The sequence below is a fragment of the Helianthus annuus genome, chromosome 13, assembly GCF_002127325.2.
Source record: "Helianthus annuus cultivar XRQ/B chromosome 13, HanXRQr2.0-SUNRISE, whole genome shotgun sequence".
NCBI lineage: Eukaryota > Viridiplantae > Streptophyta > Magnoliopsida > Asterales > Asteraceae > Helianthus > Helianthus annuus.
In genome coordinates this window covers 19,437,467-19,446,255 of record NC_035445.2, presented here as the reverse complement: position 1 = coordinate 19,446,255, position 8,789 = coordinate 19,437,467, and the positions used below count along the sequence as shown (strand labels likewise).

At 34.8% G+C, this 8,789-nt stretch overlaps 1 long non-coding RNA gene across 6 annotated transcripts; it reads right to left on the bottom strand.

The window, feature by feature from the left end:
- Positions 1-3,378: 3,378 nt before the first annotated feature.
- On the bottom strand, positions 3,379-7,536 carry LOC110897453. Of its 6 annotated transcripts, none has more exons than XR_002568658.2 (7): positions 7,250-7,536; positions 6,669-6,756; positions 4,653-4,754; positions 4,410-4,508; positions 4,061-4,148; positions 3,895-3,951; positions 3,379-3,682 (listed from the first exon to the last, which is right to left on the bottom strand). It is a non-coding gene; the product is annotated as an uncharacterized LOC110897453 (long non-coding RNA). The 6 variants fall into 6 exon arrangements; XR_002568660.2 differs by having other exon boundaries at positions 4,410-4,468; XR_002568662.2 differs by having other exon boundaries at positions 4,410-4,465.
- Between the last annotated feature and the right edge of the window lie 1,253 nt (positions 7,537-8,789).

Sequence of the window (8,789 nt, the reverse complement as noted above, 5' to 3'; positions counted from 1 at the left end):
ATAACACAATGACTCGGGTCGTTCCTAAAACTCGCCAATTCCCCGGCAACGGCGCCAAAAACTTGACGTGTGCGCGACTACACATATTTTTACAATGAAATTACACACGATTTGGTTTTAAATTTATAAAAGTGATCATTACTTTTACATCAAAACACACACGAAAGAGGCAAGTGTACCCCGTCATACATGTAATAAAGTATCGGTAAGAACCAAGTATCGATCCACGGAAATGGGCGGAGAAATAATACTAGACCTTTTTCACTAAATTACCGGTAAAAACATAATTTGTTTGGTTTTAATTAAACTAAAGTAAACATAAACAAATACTTATAAAACATAATAGATTTCAAATACTAAAATAGATAAATAGCCTTGCTTAATACACAACCAAAGCATGTCAACTAAGTCGGTTTTGGCACTAGAAGCATTTGGTCAATTTTCCAATTTAAGACAATTAGTATCCCTTTCGGGAATCCTAACATGACAATCATTCGGAAAGCTAAAACGATAAACACACTTTAACCACCTAAAATTGTTCTTTAACGTGCAATTGATAAATGTCTACGAAAATCTCCTAAAAATAAGTTAGTCATCCGTTAGGAGTTTTCTAACCGCACTTAATCAAGGAAAGCGACACCGATAAACACAATACAACCACCGAGACAAGCATAAACTAGATTAAATCACAACCAAGTTCATTTTACAAATCTTGCACATAAATTCACCAAGATAGCAATTTTGGCCGAAACTACTAACTAAGCTAACAAATCATGGCAAGAATTTATAACAACACCATCTAACCCGTTAGGGTCCTTCCGTGAGGGCAAGCTTTCTTGATTAACAATAATTACATTTTATTAAACCACTAACCATTTCTAGTATCATGGTGCCCACATTTTAACCAAGTTAAACTAGTTAACCAAATTAAAAGTTTTCTAATACATGATTAATTAAGCTTCATTTTTCAACTATCTTAACTAACCAAGTATCAATCATCCAAAACAATTACTTATAATCAAGAAATCACTATCAATAACAAGGTTGCAAACTAATCATCAAAGATAATCATAGAAAATACTTCAAAATGTCATTACAAACAAAGATTAACATACAAATGGCTATAATCAAGCAAGGGACTGTTGTGTTTTTGCCCAAAGGCTACAATAATACATAAATAATCAATCTAAATCCTTGAAACTTAACAAAAATATGGAAAGATTTAAGAAACCAAACCATAAACAAGTATAAGAATGAGAATCTGGATAGTAATCGAGCTAACCGAACAATGTGGCTTGAATCCGGACTAAAGCTAATGCTTCCGGAGCCTGAAAATCGCTTGTGAAGCTCTCCAAAATTCCAGAGTTACGAACAGAATGCTTCTGTTCGCTTTTTATATTTTTTTCGATGTCGCACGGTCGTGCACCGATCGTACGACCGTTCACTTTATGCATTATTGGAGTTTCTTTTCATGACATCAGCAGAGTTGACTGGTCTTCGATCTCGCACGACCGTTCCTCAGATGGCACGACCGTTCGGTTCTGGGATCTTGTTGTATGGACTGAAGCACTGGTCGTTCATCACCGGCTGATCTTGGTTTGTTGGAGATGCACGGTCGTTCCTCGGATCGCACGACCGTTCCGCTTGCCCAGGTCAGTTTTCTAACAGAATGTCCGCAGCTTTGTCGTTTTGTCCGAAAAGTCCTCGTTTTCACTATCATCTTGTCTGGTATGCTGTTTTAGGCCTGTAAACAAAAGTATACTTGATTAAGTATCCGAATGACGGTTTTACGGCCGAAAACGCATAAAATGGGGATAAAATGGGGGACTAAAATATGTGTAAATTAGCGTATATCACTTAGAGACTTAAAATGAAGATACACTTAGTTTAATATTGTGATGTACTTTTGTTTCTTTTATTTTAAGACAACGTAAATTGTTGGTTCTTGTTTTAAAACAATGTATTCTACCCTTGGGTGATGAATAAAATATTATTTTAATCACCATGGTTGTGGAACAATAATTCTGTTACAACACTCCCCGACGTTTCCGCCACGATTTGATGTTTTACGTGGTCGGGTTGTGACAAAAGAGTTGGTATCAGAGCCAATGGTTATAGGGAATTAGGTTATTAGTAATGCTTTGACCTAGACTATAACCTTTCTTGGAACCCAACACAAGTCATCTTGTGTTTAGATGTTAAAACATGCACTTCACCTATCCTTAGGTGATCACCAAAACAAGAACCCAATTTTCTAAAACGATTTTTGAAAAACAATCTTCTGTTTTCAAATGATTTATTGTATGGTTTTGAACCCTTTTGATTTTTCAAATTGATTTTGAAAATTTATCATTTGTTTTTGAATGATTCTTTTGGGCCTTGTGCCTTCCAAGTTTTCAAAATCTCGTCAAAGTTTTGGGTTCTAAATAGTGTGAACACATGCAAACTGGAAGAGTGAATGCTTGTACCCTGGGTTTTCTGTCTAAGGTTAGAGTGTTCGTACAAATCCACATAATCGGACCTCTCACTCTTACCTGGGAACTCCTGGGGTGAGTGTTCACTTATAGGCGAGCATGTCTTCGCTAAGCATTATTTTTGGACCCATTTACTTTGATCAGTCACTGTGTGTCATTTGTTTGCTTTGTGATACGGACGAATGACCACCACCCTTGCTTCTGTTGATTTTGTTTCATCTCGTTCTTTTCATCTAATCATCTCACTCGTTTCCTCTCATGTTTCCTCTTTTTAGCATGCCTCCTTGACGTGAAATCCCGTTATCTAATGCCGGAATGTCAGATATTCTGGCACAGCACATGGCTGCCGCACTCCCAAACATTATAGCTCAAGTGAACCAAGCCAACAACAATCAAAATGCTCCTTGTAACTTCAAGAGCTTCAATTCGGCTAAACCACTCAAGTTCAATGGTACTGAATGGGCAACTGGGCTCACTACAAAATGCCATTTATGACATATAAAAAGTGCCACGAAAAAACAAAAAAGTGCCACTAATGACCCATGTAAGAATGGGCGGCACACAAAAAAAGTGCCACTAGAAGCGCTGACGCTAAATCCTTTTAGTGGCACTTTTTTGATGTGCCGCACAAAGTTTTTTTAGACTTTTAGTGACACAATTTTTGTATCTTTAAAATGTAATCTTACTTACTTATTTATACTAGTTTTAGTGGCACCTTTTTTGCCACAATATAAAAATCCTTTGTTGGCATAAATTGTGTCGGTAAACTGTTTCAAGCTGAATGTGTATATTATTTTTAGGGGCACATGATTATGCCACAAAAATTATATTATTTATAATATAAAATAAAAGTTCGATAAAATTGTAAATGTAGAAATTATAGTATTATAACTTCAATAACAAGTTCGATCCGAAACATATTCCAAATTTCTAATGTATACACGAGGAGTCTAAACATTCTTTTGGGTGAGAATTTCATTGTTATAAAACATAGCTCCAAAGCTTCTTAGGATATCTACCCTACCATTATCATATACGAGGAGTCTAAACATTCTTTTGGGTGAGAATTTCATTGTTATAAAACATAGCTCCAAAGCTTCTTAGGATATCTACCCTGCCATTATCATATACGAGGAGTCTAAACATTCTTTTAGGTGAGAATTTCATTGTTATAAAACATAGCTCCAAAGCTTCTTAGGATATCTACCCTGCCATTATCAACCATATAAACAAGCATTAGTATGGATAAGAAAAATCTAGAGTTTCTAATTGATAAAACAAATTGTTCTTGATTCAAAAGAAAAACATGTATAAAAAATAGCTTGAACACCTAACAATTAGACAACAAACCAACATATATTATGCAACCATATATAATTGTACTGAACACCTAACAGTTAGATAAAAACAAACGTATTACCTTAACTACAATGTCAACAAACTTTTAAAGATCAATTGTCCAAAAGTCTTTCTTGTCCTGTAAAATGAAAAGTTGTGGCTAATGAGTTTCATATCAAGATTACAACATAAGCACATCCATTTAATATTACCAAATAGTTAAAAAATAACAAGTAAATAATAATTACCATTAATATTATATCTTCTTGAAGATGATATTTCGTTAACCGGTAAAGAGTTGTTGTGGACTAAAGTACCAATACCAATACTATGGACCTAAAACATATAAATGAAACAAATGCTAGTAAATGAACATGGAATCGTAAAAAAAAAATAATGATTCATGCATGAACTTCATGCAGCCTCAATGATGCTCTTGTAAAACTAGTAACCATGTATATATATTGCGAGTTGGTCTTAAAAAAGAATAATCGCCATATGCAAGGGACCATGTTAAATAGACCATAGGAAGCCATGTAAAGAGAAATTAAAATCAAATAATAACCAAAAACATGAATGTGAGAATATAAACCTTACCTCTAGTGATCCTTCTCTTTTTGTACAACATTATTGGCTAAAAATAGCATCTTCATCTTCTTAACGAGGGATCAAACCGCAAAATCCGAAATACAAAATCTAGGTTAAACCGAACGAACAAACAAAAATAACCAGATAGGTAGAAAATGAAAGTGACTGACCTAATTACAGTCTTCTATAACAAATTATATTGGGCAACTATAAGAATAAAAATATAAGTATTTAATGATTGGAGAATTTTACCTTAAAATTAGCCCATCTATGCCACAAAAACGCTAGGTAGCCTGGCCGCTGTTCATGAGCAGCAAGTAACTAACCACTTTCTACAGTGTATAGGTTTGACCACTTCATGCAGTAAGAAAACCAATCAACCCTCTTAAAATCAATCAGCTTATATATATATGGGAAGGTTCAAATGAAAACCACTAGTTATTGTGAAAACTAGAAAACTAACTAAAATCCACTAAAAAGGAGGGAGGGAAGACTTTTAATGAAGGAGGGGTAAAATTGGAACAAAAAATATATAACTTTTCAAACATTTCTCATTTCTCCATACGTTATCATTTTAAAACAAAAATGGCACCATAAGATCACAAATTTTCTTATCTTTCATTCAAGTATATTCGAGCATATTTTTTATGACATAAAAAAAGATTTATGGTGTCGTCTTGTTTTCAATACTATTATTATAGTAGTGCACATGTGCAATATAACATGTACTACAATGTGCATTACATGCTTAAAATTAGTTTTTTTATTCTAGTTTAGCTTTTAGGGTTAGTTTTTTTGGAGGTTTAGGATTAGGATTAGGTTTTTGGGTGTGGGGGGGGGGAGGGGGGTTTAGGTTTTTGGGGGGTGGGGGTGGGGGGGTTAGGTTTTTTTCGGGTTTATATTTAGGGTTTAGTTTTAGGTTTTCAGGAGGGTGGGGGGGTTTAGGTTTTTTTTTTTTGGGAGGGGGGGGGGGTTTAGGTTTTTGGGGGGTGTCGGTGGGGGGGGGTGGGTTAAGTGGTTTAGGCTTTCCGTATTAGTGCACATGTGCAGTACAACCAAAAAAAAAATTTTTTTTTTTTTGAAATTTTTTTCCATATATAAAAAGTAGCGATTTTTCTAAAAAAAATTTAAAAAAAAAAAAAATTTGTATGTTTTTTAGGTTTTTTTAGGCTTTTTTTAGTTAATTTTCGAGTTTTTACAATAAAAGTGGTTTTCATTTGAACCATCCCCTATATATATATATATATATATATATATATACGAAAATTCCAATTGAATTACAAAAGACCACTCAATCCAACCTTGTTGTGCTAACTTGCTGGTGGTATTATTATTGATCCGTTTGGCCATATAGACCGTTTTCATCCTTTTGACATTAAACTCGTTGCATATATTGCTTATTCCATGCAATTCACATCGCAAGATAAGTATGAATAATAAAACTTATCACATCCATTCTAAAGCTTGAGCTTGGCTCGTGGGTAATTTTTCAAGCTCCAGTTCAGGTTGTTTATTATCTATTAGTTAATTTATATTAAACATAACTATCTTTTTACTATTTTTTATATTTTATAATTTATGTACATGTATATTTATTGCTTAGTTATTTTTATGAGAGTTTATAAATAAGAAATGTATTTATATAAATATATATTTGATATACTAAAAAAATTAAATAATTAATAGGTTCGTTTAGGCTTGAGAGTCGTCTCAAGCTCAATAATTGAAGGTCGGGCTCAGGCTCTACTCGAGCTCGTTGAAGCTCAACTCGCTCAAGTTTGTTTTTCAAAACAATCTTGAGTAGCTCAGCTCGTTTACACCCCTAAGACCCACCAATGACATAATATGGACAACACACCAAGCAAAAAAGGAACAAAAATGTGGCGATTGTGATTGTATTTTGTTTCCAAAGATCAATCACAAAGACCACTTTTTCAACTCCTGTACTTTTGCTTTTGATCTCAGGAATCAAGAAAACAAACTATGGTTTTTTGCTTATTTTATACAGAGAGCATGGTGGTATAATTGGTGACCAAAATGTGAGTTCTAACGTGATAAACAACTAGATAATAAACAACTAGATAACCCATGCTTAATGTCCAATCATTTGGCTATTTACTTCTTGCAATTTATGATCTTTGACAAGAGTGATATATCAAAACAAATCATCCATTATCAAATATCTCTCAAAAATAAATCACCTCATCATATAGCTAGAGAAAATACAAACGAATCATAATTTTCAATGTATAAGTTGTAAGCTTTTACCTACATTTGCTTGATGAGTTTCCAATGGTTTGATCTTCAAGCTTGATCATTTCAGTTCCTAACATCAACTTTAAATATAGATGTTCATCTGTATATAAATATAACTATCATAACACTTTGCTCCTCCTTATTTACTAACATTGATAATTTAACATATTTACCACAAATTGACTCAAATAATATCCAACTTGAATACCAAACTTATACTTCATACATTTCAAGTCCCCTCCCCATTTTACTTCAAAGTAATTGGCATAATATTTATGCTTTAAAGAGCATTTCAAGTTGATTACTACTTGTTGAGTCAATGTCATTCCTTTTGGGAATTTCATCGAACAACATATGTGCATTACCTCTTCTAATTCCCTGAAGTAAAAAAAAAAAAAAAAAAAAAAAAAAACACCTAACATAAACGGTGGTCTATTCACCCTTTAAAGAGATATTTGATCGTGTATTAAATTATAACAAAATATAATTACTTTTATTACTGCATTTAACAAAATATTATCATGACATATGAACAATTCACCATAATTGTTCAAAACTTATAATACGAGATGAAGTAGGTTAAAGAATCATACCTTAATTGTTCCTTTTACCAATATAACCACCATAGATTCCAACGAATTGTTGTTACAAGCTTCAATTTTGATCGACTTGTTCACCACACTATGTTATTTCGACTCCTGAACAGCAACTTCGCCGTTCGTTTTATCAATCCCATGTAGTTTAACCCTAGTTTTAAGCAAAGGACGAATCACATATCCTTAATTAAAATAACCAAAGATGGAGTTGCCCTAATTTTAGAGAAGCAAAGTGAAACGTGATTTGGGAATGGAAAATGATTTTGGGCACCAAAGACATTAGAAGGAAAAATAATATAATAGGAGGGAATCAATCTTTTTGAAAAATTTAATTTAATGGTTTTAACTTTTTAAGGAGGGAAATTATGAAAATTTTAGTGGCACAAGGAGGGAAATTGGGAAAATTTAGTAGTGTTTGAAAATTTTAGTTGCACATGTGTCATTGGAAACATACTGAAAATATTAGTGGCATATCTTATTAAAAATCAAAATTAGTATCACAAAAACTAAATGCCATTAAAAGTGGGTACTAATCAGATATAAAATAGTGAAAGTGCCATTAAAAACCTAAATTAGTGGCACAAAAGATAAATGTCACTAAAAGTGTGTGCCACTAAATGGACTTTTTTTTGTAGTGGCTCCTTCAATGGTTCGACAGCATTGAGAGTACATTCCGCCACGTTCTGTGTCCTGAGAATCGGAAGGTCGAGTTCGCTTCAAGCGAGTTTCAGAAGAGGTCTCTGACATGGTGGAACGGGGTTATGAGAGATCGTGGTGCTGAAGTTGCTCTAGCACAAACATGGGCTGAAGCAGGAAAGTGGTGAGCACCGGGCGTATACAGATAGGTATGAGGAGCTAAGCTTACTTAGCCCGACAATGGTTACCCCACTCGACAAGGCTATCGAGAGGTACATCGATGGTCTACCTGACTCTGTGCAAGACATAGTTACTGGTAGTAATCCTACCACCATCCGTCAGGCGATCGAGCTATCTGCGACGTTGACTGAGTCACATATTCGAAAGGGTAAGTTGCATAGAAAGTGGGACAAGAAGGGTAAGAAGCAGGAATCTGACAAGAAGGATAGCAAGAAAGGTAAAAACAAGAAAGGAAATGATGCGGGATCTTCAAAGGGTTCTAGGAAGCGGAAGGCTTCCCACAACTATGTCGTTACTGCACAGGCTCAAGCTGCACAAAATCAGCCTGCGCAACCGTTTGCCAAGAAACCATACTTTGGCAATGCACCCTTGTGCAATAAGTGTAACGGTCATCATCAACCTCACCACCAGTGCCGTCAATGCACCAACTGTGGAAGATCTGGTAATCTTGTTGCCACATGCCACATTCCAGCCAACCAAAATCGGGCAGCTCAGAACCCGGCTCAACAAGTTGCTCAGCCTCTTGCTCAGCAACAAGGTCAAGCTGCACGACCTCACTACCCACCAGGTTCTTTCTAAAACTGTGGGCATCTGACCCACTATCGAAATCAGTGTCCAAGACTGGTTAATGCAAATCTGAACCAGGCTCCAGCTCAAGGTC